Source organism: Suricata suricatta, chromosome X, assembly GCF_006229205.1.
Source record: "Suricata suricatta isolate VVHF042 chromosome X, meerkat_22Aug2017_6uvM2_HiC, whole genome shotgun sequence".
In the NCBI taxonomy this organism is placed as follows: Eukaryota; Metazoa; Chordata; class Mammalia; order Carnivora; family Herpestidae; genus Suricata; species Suricata suricatta.
Genome location: NC_043717.1, coordinates 36866692 through 36878724, shown reverse-complemented (window position 1 = coordinate 36878724; position 12033 = coordinate 36866692). Strand labels below are relative to the sequence as shown.

At 39.1% G+C, this 12033-nt stretch overlaps 1 long non-coding RNA gene across 1 annotated transcript; it reads right to left on the bottom strand.

Annotated features, from left to right (window-relative positions):
• Nucleotides 1-216: 216 nt before the first annotated feature.
• Nucleotides 217-11194, bottom strand: LOC115284240. Its single transcript, XR_003905145.1, has 3 exons — nt 11051-11194; nt 2002-2235; nt 217-797 (listed from the first exon to the last, which is right to left on the bottom strand). It is a non-coding gene; the product is annotated as an uncharacterized LOC115284240 (long non-coding RNA).
• Nucleotides 11195-12033: the final 839 nt, after the last annotated feature.

Below are 12033 nucleotides of genomic sequence, written 5' to 3'. Positions count from 1 at the left end.
CTGTGAGAGCAGAGCTTGTTCTTGATTAGGGCTGCTAGGCTGCAGAGAAGAACATCCTGCTCAACTTGAATTTCAGATAAATTATGTTTAGTATAAATAGGTTTCAAATATTGCATTGGACAGACAATAAATTATTGTGTAGCTGAAGTCAAAAACAATTTTTAAGTGTATTTATTTATTTTGAGAGAAAAAGATCGGCAGAGAGAAAGTGGGGGAGAGAGAGAATCCCCAGAAGGCTCTGCACTGCCAGTGCGGGGCCCGACGTCAGGCTCAAAGTCCAAAACCATGAGACTGTGTCCTGAGCTGAAACCGAGAGCTGGACGCGTAACAGAATCAGCCACCCAGGCGCCCCTGAAGTTCAAATTTAACTGGTGTGCTGTATGTTTATTTGCTAAAGCTGGCAACCCCAGATTTCATTCACCTCTGACCTCCTCAGACCATTATTTGGGAAGGGGTATGGGTCTTACCTAAGTTGGTGATCCTAGTCCAGAACAATAATGTGAGGCCAGGGATCACAGGGGCCAGCGTTAGTGGACTCACTAATTCAGGACTGAAAGCGAGGTGCACAAGCCCTGAGAACATGCACGTGGCCTGCACTGTGAGGAATTGGCCGAGGCTGGCACCTGGTGTCAGAAATTCTATGGATAATGGCAACCCTGGAGTCTGTCATACCGTCTTGGCTACTTATCCATATCTTTTGTTTGAGATACCGATGGATACAAAGCCATAGTGTGGTTTCCTTAGAGAGCTTTCTTCTGAACACAATTCTTGTGCTTTCAGACATTGTCAGAGGACCCCTGTGAAGCCAGGAGAAATGCACTTAATACCTTAGGCATTGATTTTTGATGTTCTGAATATGAATTCCCACCAGGTTCCCCCCACCTCCACTCGTGGCCATACAAACATTTTATAAAGTATTTTATAGATTATCTTTCCATAGTAACTGCTCATTTGTAGTCAATTTCAGTAAACGTTGAAAGCAAGCAAGTTACACATGAATATACTGTTGGCACCAATGACAGGTACCCCAAGATGGATCACTTTGGCATGAAGACTATTTTTTTTAACATATTTATTTATTTTTGAGAAACAGAGAGCGAGAGGGGGAGGGGCAGAGAGAGAGGGAGACAGAATCGGAAGCAGGCTCCAGGCTCTGAGTTGTCAGCACAGAGCCCATTTCGGGGCTCCAACTCACCAACCGTGAGATCATGACCTGAGCCAAAGTCGGATGCTCAACCGACTGAGCCACCCAGCTGCCCTGATGACGACTATTTTGAGTTAAAATGCCATCAAACCCCAGCAGATTTGGGAAAAGCTCCTTACCTCCCCCTCAACTGCCTCAAAAAAATTTTCAGTAGAGGGCCTGCTCCGGGAAGAGAGCGATCACCACACCACATTATGATACGAACTAGCTATGGTGGGCAAGGAGGAGCCTAGCAAGACCTGTTTGATCAAAGTCCTCTCCTTGCCCCATTGTTTTAAAGTGATGCAGCAAACATTTGTTACCATTTGCCCCTTTTCATTTTTCCTGAAGGTTGCATTCCTTCCCTTTGAAAACCCAGAGCCCTATCTCCTTCTCCTTATCTTAGGATGACATACTTACCTCTTTTTGCCTCACTGTCTTTGAAATTTCCATGTCTGTGTGGGTTCCCCACACTTATACTATTAAATCTGATTTTCTCTGGGGCACCTAGGTAGGTCAGTCAGTTAAGCATCTGATTCTTGGTTTCAACTCAATTTTGTGGGTTCGAGCCCCACAAGGGGCTCTCTACTGATGGGGAGAAGCCTGCTTTGTATGCTGTCTCCCTCTCTCTCTCTGCCCCTCCTCTGCTCACTCTCTGTCTCATTAAAAAAGAAAAAAAGAATAATTTGATTTTCTCCTGCTTCTCTGTCTCATACTAATTTGATTCTTAGTCCAGTTAGAAGGACCTTGAAGTGGACAGAACATTCTTGCTCTTTGACAACAGCGTTACCAGTTTTTCAAGACTTATTGTAACAAACCTGGTGGTGTAGACGACAGAAATTTGTTTTCCCACAGTTTCTGAGAGCAGAAGTCTGAAATCTGGCACAGCCGTGTTCCTTCAGGAGGCTCCACGGGAAGGATCTGTTCTCTGCTTCCTCCAGCTCCCCGTGGTTGCTGGCCTTCCTGGGTTTGTGGTCGTGTCACCCCAACCTCTGTCTTCCTCTTCACATCAACTTCTCCTCCATATCTGAGTCATTTTCCATCAGTTCTCGCTTATAAAGACACATACGTGATGACATTTAGGGTGCATCCTGATAATCCAGGGTTATCCCCTCATTTCACAATCCTTAATATAACCACATCTGCAAAGATCCTTTTTCCAAATTAGGTAATGTCTACAAATTTCAGAGATCAGGACTTGATACCCTTGGGTGAACATTAGTCAACCTACTACAATTCCATATGAATGTGTTCCTTTTTTAAATTTAATGCTTGTTTGATTTTTAAAGAGAGCACACAAGCAAGAGCAGGGTAGGTACAGAGCAAGAGGGGGACAAAGGATCCAAAGCAGGCTCCGTGCTGAGAGCAGTGAGTCGGGTACAGGGCTCGAACTCAGAAACTGTGAGATCATGACCTCAGCCAAAGTCAGACCCTTGACTGACTGAGCCACCCAGGTGCCCCTGAATGTGTTCTTTTCTCTCTCACACTAGAGTTAAACCTGTTCAGAAAAGTCTAGCTCCAGAGACCCTTAGGACAGAAGGAGAAAAATGACTTAGAAAAGTTCACTGAGGGAAGGAGAAAGCAAGAATTTTTTTGTAGCCAATTGGAAGACGTTAATATAAACTCAATGGGACTGAGGTCCTGGTAGAGGAACACATTTTGATTTTCTCAACGCAGCTCACACATTCTATGTCAACTGCTTACTAGATTTTATTTTTATTTTTGAGAAAGAGAGAGAGAGAACAGAGAGGTGCGCAGAGAGAGAGAGAGAGAGAGAGAGAGAGAGAGAGAGAGAGAGAAAGAGAAAGAATCCCAAGCAGGCTCCACACTATGAGTGCAGAGCCCCATGTGGGGCTTGAACTCATGAATCATGAAATCATGATCTGAGTTGAAATCCAAAGTTGGACCCTTAACCGACTGAGCCACCCAGGCGCCCCTAGATTTTCTTTTTTAAACGATCACCCTGGATGTTAACTAAACTAACAGTAGTGATCATTTTCAGTACATAGAAATATCTCATCGGTATATTGTACACCAGATTAAGCATATAACGCTACATGTCAATTATACCTCAATAAAAAAATCACCATAAAAGATACTTGAAGATTTTACATGATCTTATTCACTCATTTTTACGTATCACTATTTGCAAGTGAAGGCTGAATTTTGAAACATCCAAATTTTGCCTGGTCTAGACGCAAACAATTTTGGGAAGACAAACGGTTATGTCAGGCTGACTAAAAATCACAGCAAAAAGCAACACTTGTCCTTTAAAAGGTCTAAAAGAAAAAAAAGATGCTTAATATGTTCCATATTCTGTTAAATTCTAAGGAGCATAAAATTGAAATTTCAAGTACTTGAAAATATTTTGTGGTGTACTGGATGTGTACACAACATTTTGTTTATTGTATCCATTCCTGTGTCAATGGGCACTTGATTGCTCCCACATCCTGGCTATTGTGAACAGCGTTGCTATAAACACAAATGTGCAAATACTTTTTCCTTCTTTTTTTTTTTAAAGTTCATTTTTTATTTTGAGAGAGAGAGAACAGGGGAGGGGCAGAGAGAGAGGGAAAGAGAGAATCCCAAGCAGGCTCTGTGCTATCAGCACGGAGCCCAATGTGGAGCTTGAACTCACAAACCGTGAGATCATGACCAAGTGCCAGCCGATTAACCGACTGAGCCACCCAAGCTCCCCTTATTTTTTATTATTTTAAAGTAATCTTGGGGTGCCTGGGTGGCTCAGTCGGTTAAGCGTCCGGCTTTGGCTCAGGTCATGATCTCATGGTTTGTGGGTTCGAGCTCCAAGTTGGGCTCTGTGCTGACAGCTTGCTCAGAGCCTGGAGGCTGCTTCAGATTCTGGGTCTCCCTCTCTTTCTGACTCTCGCCTGTCCACACTGTCTTTGTCTTAAAAAAAAAAAAAACCATAAAGTAATCTCTACACTCAACATTGGGCTCGAACTTATGACCTCAAGATCAACAGTTGAATGCTCCACTGACTGAGACGGCCAGGCGCCCCTATAAGAGCATATTTTAAATCTAATAATACATAATCAAATAGGTCACTTGCTACCTTCAACACATCAGTTACTTTTGAAATTTTTAAATGTAGAGCAGCTATTACTTTTTATTTTATTTTATTTTTTTCAGGCATTACTTTTTAAACTTGGAAACAATCAATAAAGATACTGAAAATAGGAAAATTAATTCTGAGGGAGAAAAAAACCAGACAATATTTTCATACAGAACACTTAAGGAAAATTTTCCTTACGAATTAATAAAAGACAAATCTCTGGCAAGACTGATCAAGAAACAAAATGAGTGAAAGAAAATTAGGAATGAAAGTAATTATTAAGTTACTGTAAACATTTTTAAATAACTAGATAATACCGTTAACAGATTTTTGTCAATAAGTTAGAGAACGTATAAAATGGGTAATTAAAAACATTTAAATAGGTGGGAAAAATGAGTCCTAAAAAAATGGGTACATGTATACATGTCCAAAGTTGTTTCGAGAAGAAACAGAAAGCGAGCAGACTACTTACTAATCATGAACAGTAATTCACTTGGTAATAAAATATATCTGCTTCCACCGAAGTTTCAGTTTAAGATAGTTTTACAGGTGAGTTTTATGAATTCCCTAAAATTCATTTTATGCAAGCTGTATCAGAGAATAGGAAAAGAGAGTTACCTAATCTATTTTGTGAGGTATAAAAAAAAACTATAGGAGCATCTGGGTGGCTCAGTCAATTAAGCAACCCACTTCGGCTCAGGTCATGATTTCACAGTTGGTTCCTGAGTTCGAGCCCTGCATCAGGCTCTCGAGCCTGCTTCAGATTCTGTGTGTCTCTTTCTCTGACCCTCCCTTGCCCAAGCTCAGTCTCTCTCTCTCTCAAAAATAAATAAACATTTTTAAAAAAATTTTAATAAAAAAATGAAAAACCATAGACTAATCTTAATCTGCTTGTGAATTCCGAAATTCTAAATAAAATAATGGCAATTTAACTGCAACCTTGCATAAAAAATAATATGGTGCGTTTATTTCAGGAATGCAAGAATTGTTTTAAATCGGAAAATGTTATCAACAGCCTTCACTACATTAACAGAGTGGCTTACCATAACTATATGTCCGTGTTAGTAGACAGAAAAGGCACATGATAAAATTCAACACTAATTCAGGATTAAAATTTACAGCAAATGGAGAATACAAAGGAATGGCTTATCTAGAAAAACCTGGAGCAAACTTCCCGTTTAATGGTAAAATTTAAGAAGCATTAAGTTTTGCAACAAGAGAAATATGCCTTCTGTAACCATATCTGTTCGAAATTGTATTCATGTCATTAAAAAACAAAAAAACGCCCAAATTGGAGTCCTTTGCCCCCCAGGACAGCAAACCAAGAAGTGATTACAGTTTCAACCTCTCCCAGGAATGTGACCCTGTAACAGTCAATCTGAAATTTCCTGATCGGCACCAGGGAGGTCACCTGCATGATGAGAGCCCTGTCATCCCCTCCCCTGAAAAAGAGGAGGGTCCCGCTGGAAACAATCCTTCCGTTTCTTTTGCTAATAACTTCTTGTTCCAGTCTCGTTCCCATAAAAATCTTCCATTTTGTACAACCCTTGGGAACGTCTCTATTCCTGAATCACTTCATGAAGCCAAACACATCTTCAAATTTACGCAGTTGAATTTTATACTTTCACAGTGTCCTAGCCCATGAAGTAAGAAAGGGGAAGTAATGACGAAGCACGCCAAAGGAAAGACAGTGTTGTTGTTAGCACACATGATTTGTGTAGCCATAAAATCGATGGAAGCCATAGAATTAGTACGGAAGCTCAGTAGCATTGCTGAATACAAGACCGATATATAAAACAACAGTAACGTTCCTAAACGCAATAATCAATTATAAAATGCAGTTGTATAAAATATAGTATTTATAATAGAAAAAAATTATAAGAAAAAAACTCAAAAAAGGAAATGCATGTTAAATCTCCCTTATAATATTCAAGAGTTCTATAACTCCAATTTTTTAAGATAACAAGTCTACTGTAAATACCATTGTTCGTCAATTGTAAACATTTCTGAAAAGCATCCCTAAGATTGGAATATGTCTTATGACCAGCGGTTTCTGACATCTTGTCCCCCAGGATGGATTGTGATATGGCTGTCATTGCTTAAACGTGGGTAAACTTTTGGTCATAGCTGTTCATATTCTTATTACTTCAACTGAGTTATGTGTATTTTTGGAGTGTGTGTGTTGAGTTTAATGGCTGTTTAAAATGCCTTAAAATGGTAATGTTATGATTTAGCATTAAAATGAAAATTTACTGTGTGTGCAGAAAGGCACAGAAACGGAGCAGGGGGCATGCATTTGGTATCCAGGAAGCAAATCTCTTTTATTAAAAGAATGAATGAAATTGCATATTTTCTTGCAAAGAATAGTCAAGGACCTAAGAAAATAAGATACTCACAAGTAGGAGAAGCTGAATTATGTTTTGGAACCGTGGCCAGGAACATTTCAGAGACAGCAGCAAATGGGCTATTCTTATAAGAAATGCTATATTACCAATGTCCTTCATGGCACAGAGGCTATTATTACGTGGAAAAACACAAATATTGAAGTTTAAAAGTGATTTGGAAAGGTCAGGCTCTGAATGTCAAGAAGTTTTAGGGATATCTCAACCAATTCATTTCACTTATGTTTTCATTTTAATGGACACACAAGAAAAAATATGATAATAATATATATCTAAATAAGTCTAAAGGACCTTTTTCAATAAGTAAAAAATAAGAAGCCTAAGTGATTTAAAAAAATCCATTATATTGTAGTTAAAGGGCAACAATTTTTTTTCCTAGTGGCACATAAATGAGGTGTCTTAAAATCTATGGCTTTACAGAAAAGATGAGATCTACAAATGCGATGCAATTGTAAACAAAACTAAACATGAATTTTCTTGGAACTTGACAATCCAATTCTAAGACTCATATAAACAAATAGAGGTACGAGATGGAAGTTTCCAGGGACAGATGACCGAGGGCTTTGTGGGTCAGGGTAAGACATTTAGACATTTTTCTAAGTTTGATGAGGACGGATTGTTGCTTTTTAAGCAAGGTAGTGTTCATTTACTATTCTAAAAAGTTACAATAAAAAGAATAAATCAAACTAAAAATAGAACTACCCTACCATCTAGCAATTGCACTACTGGTATTTATCCAAAGGATACAAAAATACAGATTCAAAGGGGTACATGCACCCCAATGTGTATAGCAGCACAATCATCAATAGCCAAAGTATGGAGAGAGCCCAAATGTCCATCAAATGATGAATGGACAGACAGGATGTGGTGGATAGATAAATAGAGAGAGAGAGAGAGAGAGAGAGAGAGAGAGAGAGAGAGAGAGAATAGAATATTACTCAGTCATCAAAAAGAATGGAATCTTGCCATTTGCAATGACATGGATGGAGCTAGTATGTATTATGCTAAGCAAAATAAGTCAATCAGAGAAAAACAAACAGCATATGATTTCATTCGTATGTGGAATTTAAGAAACAAAACCGATGAACATATGGGAAGGGGGTGGGGAGAGGAGAGAGGGAAACAAACCACAAGCGACTCTTAACGACAGAGAACAAGCCGAGGGTTGATAGAAGGAGGTGGGAAGGATGGGCTAGAAGGGTGACGGGCATTAAGGAGGGCACTTGTTGTGATGAGCACTGGGTATTGTATGTAAGTGATGAATCACTTAATTCTACTCCTGAAACCAACATTGCACTGTATGTTAACTCAAATTTAAATTAAAAAAATTAAAAGGCAAAATAAATGAATAAATGATTCTGTCTGCAATATAAAGAAATGTTATATAATATCCAAAATCCCCCAGACAATAAGAAAGTAAGATTTGCCCTATCAAATAGTAAGGCTTATTACAAAGCTATAGTAAAAGAAACCAGTATACTCATAGTTCATAGATAATTAGATTGATTGAACTTAGTGGAAATTTTAGAAACAGACCCAAACAATTATGGAAATTTGACATATAGCAGAAGTAGCATTAGAAATCAACAGTGAAAGGCTGGCCTGATCCTGGGGTGCCTGGAAATAAAAAACTATTTGATACTTAAACAAAGGAGTTCTAGGTGAATTCGAGGATTAAATGTGAGGAGAAAACCTTTAAACTTTCAAAATAAAATGTAGGGTATCTTCAGCAAGACATAAAAATAAATACAAACCATCAAAGAAAAGCTCAATAAATTTGACTTGCATTAAAATGTTGGAAATCTACTTTAAAAGGGTCCATAAGGAGCACCTGGATAGCTCAGTCCATTAAGTCTGACTTCGCTCAGGTCATAATCTCACAGTTCATGAGTTCGAGCCCTGCTTTGGACTCTGTGCTGCCAGCTCAGAGCCTGGAATCTACTTTGGATTCTGTGTCTCCCCATCTCTCTGCCCCTTCCCTGCTCACGCTCCGTCTCTCTTTCTCTCTCAAAAATAAATAAACATTAAAAAAAATTTTAAGGGCCCATAAATGAAATGAGAAAAATTCAAAGACTAAGAAAAATGTATTTACAATCTATATAACTGACTGAAGATCAGTATACAGATACATAAAGAATTTCTATAAATGCAAGGAAAATAAATTTAAAAAGAACAATAGGCCTTTCATTTAGGAGGAAACCTGAGTGATCAATAAACATATGAAAGGGTATAAAAAGATGCTTCATATGTAAAATAAAATAAAACATTATATTTATAACCATGAAGTTGATGAAAGTTACACCATCTGACAACATCAAGTAAGGTCATGATATAATAGGCACGCCTAGGTGGCTCAGTCGGTTAAACATCCGACTTTGGCTCAGGTCATGATCTCACGTTTCATGAGTTCAAGACCTCGAGTCCTGCTCACTGCTGTCAGCACAGAGCCCACCTCAAATCTTCTATCTCTCTCTGTCCCCCTCGCTCTCTGTCCCTCCCCTGCTAGTGTGCGCTCTCTCTCTCTCTCAAAAATAAACATTTTAAATAAATAGGCATTCTCGTCCATGGCTAATAAAACTGTGAATACAACCACTTTGGCATTTCTAGGGAGGTTGAATATACACATGCTCTTTGACCTTCCAAATTTCCTTCATTGATAGAAACCTAAGAAGTCTTCATTCATAGGTCTAAGGGGAAATACACAAGGTTGTACATTTCTTGTGTTAGCTAAAATTGGAAACCTCACTTGACTTATCACACTCTCCCTACAATGCCTTCAGTATATCACTTCACATATAGTATTAGAACCTTACATTATACCTCTATTTCTCCTGTCATCATATATCTTACTTTTACATGCTATAAACCCCACGACATGTTGTTTTTATTTTTGCTTTAAACAGTTAATTATCTTTTAAAGTTATTTAAATAATAAGAAAAGTCTTTTGGGCACCTGGGCGGCTCAGTCGGTTAAGCGTCTGACTTGGATTCAGGTCATGATCTCGCGGTTCAGGAGTTTGAGCCCCGCATCGGGCTCTGTGCTGACAGCTGAGTCTGGAGCCTGCTTCAGATTCTGTGTCTCCCTCTCTTCCTGCCCCTCCTCCACTCATGCTCTGTCTATCTCTCTCTCTCTCTCTCTCTCAAAAATAAATAAATAAATAAATAAAAACACTAAAAAAAAAAAGTTTTGTTTACCACTGTGATAGTTAGAATAATGGACCCCCAAAGACGTTCATGTCCTAATCCCCAGATCCTGTGGATATGTTACCTTACATTTCAAAATGGGCTTTGAAGATATAATTAAGGATAAGGACGTTGAGATGATGAAATTATCCTGGATTATTAAATAGGCTCAATCTAATCATATGGATCTTACAAGTAGAAGAGGGAAGCAAAAGAGTGAGTCAGAGAAATGCCGGTATGAGGAATTCTGAGCTATACTGGGCTATGCGCAAGGACCAGAGAACTCTAAGAACTACGGGGAGCCCCACGCTGACAGTCAGCAAGGACACTGATTGTTCCCCCCGAAAGAACACAACCCTGACAATACCTTGATGTTAGCTCAGAGAGACATGTGTCAGACCTCTGATGTGTAGAAACTGTAAAATAATACATTTCTGCTGTTTTAAGCTGCTAAGTGTGTGATAATTTGTTACAGCAACAATGGAAAGCTAATACATCCCCATCTATAGATATAAAGATATGTAAATTTATAGTGTTCTTCATTCTTTAGTATACATTCAAATTTCCATCTAGTATCATTTCCCTTTGGTCCAAAGGACTTTCTTTAATATTTGAAAAAACTTTTTAGCTTTTTAAAAAGTTTATTTATTTATTTATTTAGAGAGAGAACACGAATTGGGGAGAGGCAGAGAAAGAGGGAGAGAGAGAATCCCAAGCAGGCTCCGCCCTGTCAGCACGGGCCGATGCAGGGCTCGATCCCACAAACCTAATAACTCATAACCTAAGCCAAAACCAAGAGTCGGACACTCAACGGACTGAGCCACCCAGGCACCCCTATTTAAAAGCTTTTTTTTATTAAATGTGTTTTTTTAACCTTTATTCATTTTTGAGAGACAGAGAGAGACACAGTGCGAGCAGGGGAGGAGCAGAGAGAGAGAGGGACACAGAATCCGAAGCAGGCTCCAGGCTCTGAGCTGTCAGCACAGATCCTGATGCAGGGCTCAAACTAACTGATTGTGAGTTCATGATCTGAGCTGAAGTCGGACACTTAACTGACTGAGCCACCCAGGCACCCCCCTATTTTTTAAATTTTTAGTAAGCTCCACATCCAACATGGGGCTCGAACTCACAACCCCGAGATCAGGAGTTACATGCTCTACTGACGGAGCCAGCCAGTAGCCCCTCTTTAACATTTTTTATAGTACTGACCTGTTGGTGATAAGTTCTGTCAGGTTTTCCCCATTCAAAAAAGTCATTATTTTGCCTTAGTTTTTAACGGATATTCTCACTGGACATAATATTCCAGTACTTTAAAGATATTCCTCCACTGTCTTCTATCTACCATATCTTTTTATTTCTCTGGAAGATAAATAAGAGAAAATATTTGTGATCTTGGACAAGGGAAAAATTTGTTAGATACAACACCAATAGCACAATCCCAACAACAAAAAATTGAAATACTATATTTCATCAAAATTAAGAACTTCTGTTCTTCCAAAGACACTGTTAAGAGAATGAAAATACAAGACACAGACTGAAAGAAAATACTTAAAAATCACCTATTTTGTATTCTGAATATATAAAGTACTATCAAACTCAAGAATAAGAAGACAACCCAATAAAAGAATAGGCAAAAGGTCTGAACAGATACTTCATCAAAAAAGATACACAGAGGAGCCTGGTTGACTCAGTCACTTAAGCATCCGACTTGATTTCGGCTAAGGTCAGGATCTCACCATGGTGAGATTGAGCCCCCATGTTGGGTTCTGTGCCATGCACTGAGCACTGAGCACGGAGTCTGCTTGGAATTCTCTCTCTCTCCCTCTCCCTCTGCTCCTCCCCTGCTTGTTTTCTCTCTCTCTCTCTCTCTCTCTCTCTCTCAATAAATAAACATTTACAAAAATGTCAATTTCCTAAGATTCAAAATTTGACTTCTAGGACTACAACCTAGAGAATCTCTTCCCACAAACACCAGGCTATGTAGTGGTGTCCTGATAAAGATGTGACCACTGGCTCTCTGGGGAAATGAAGAACTCCCAGAAGTCCCGTTGTCTAGTATTTGCCAATTTCTCTGGCGTGGATAAACTGTGGCGGGTTCCTGGCTACTGACCTCGCTGAATGCAAAGTCGAGAAGAGATAAACACACCAAGTAAATGTCCATCAGTAATAGAATGGATGAATAAGCAGAATAT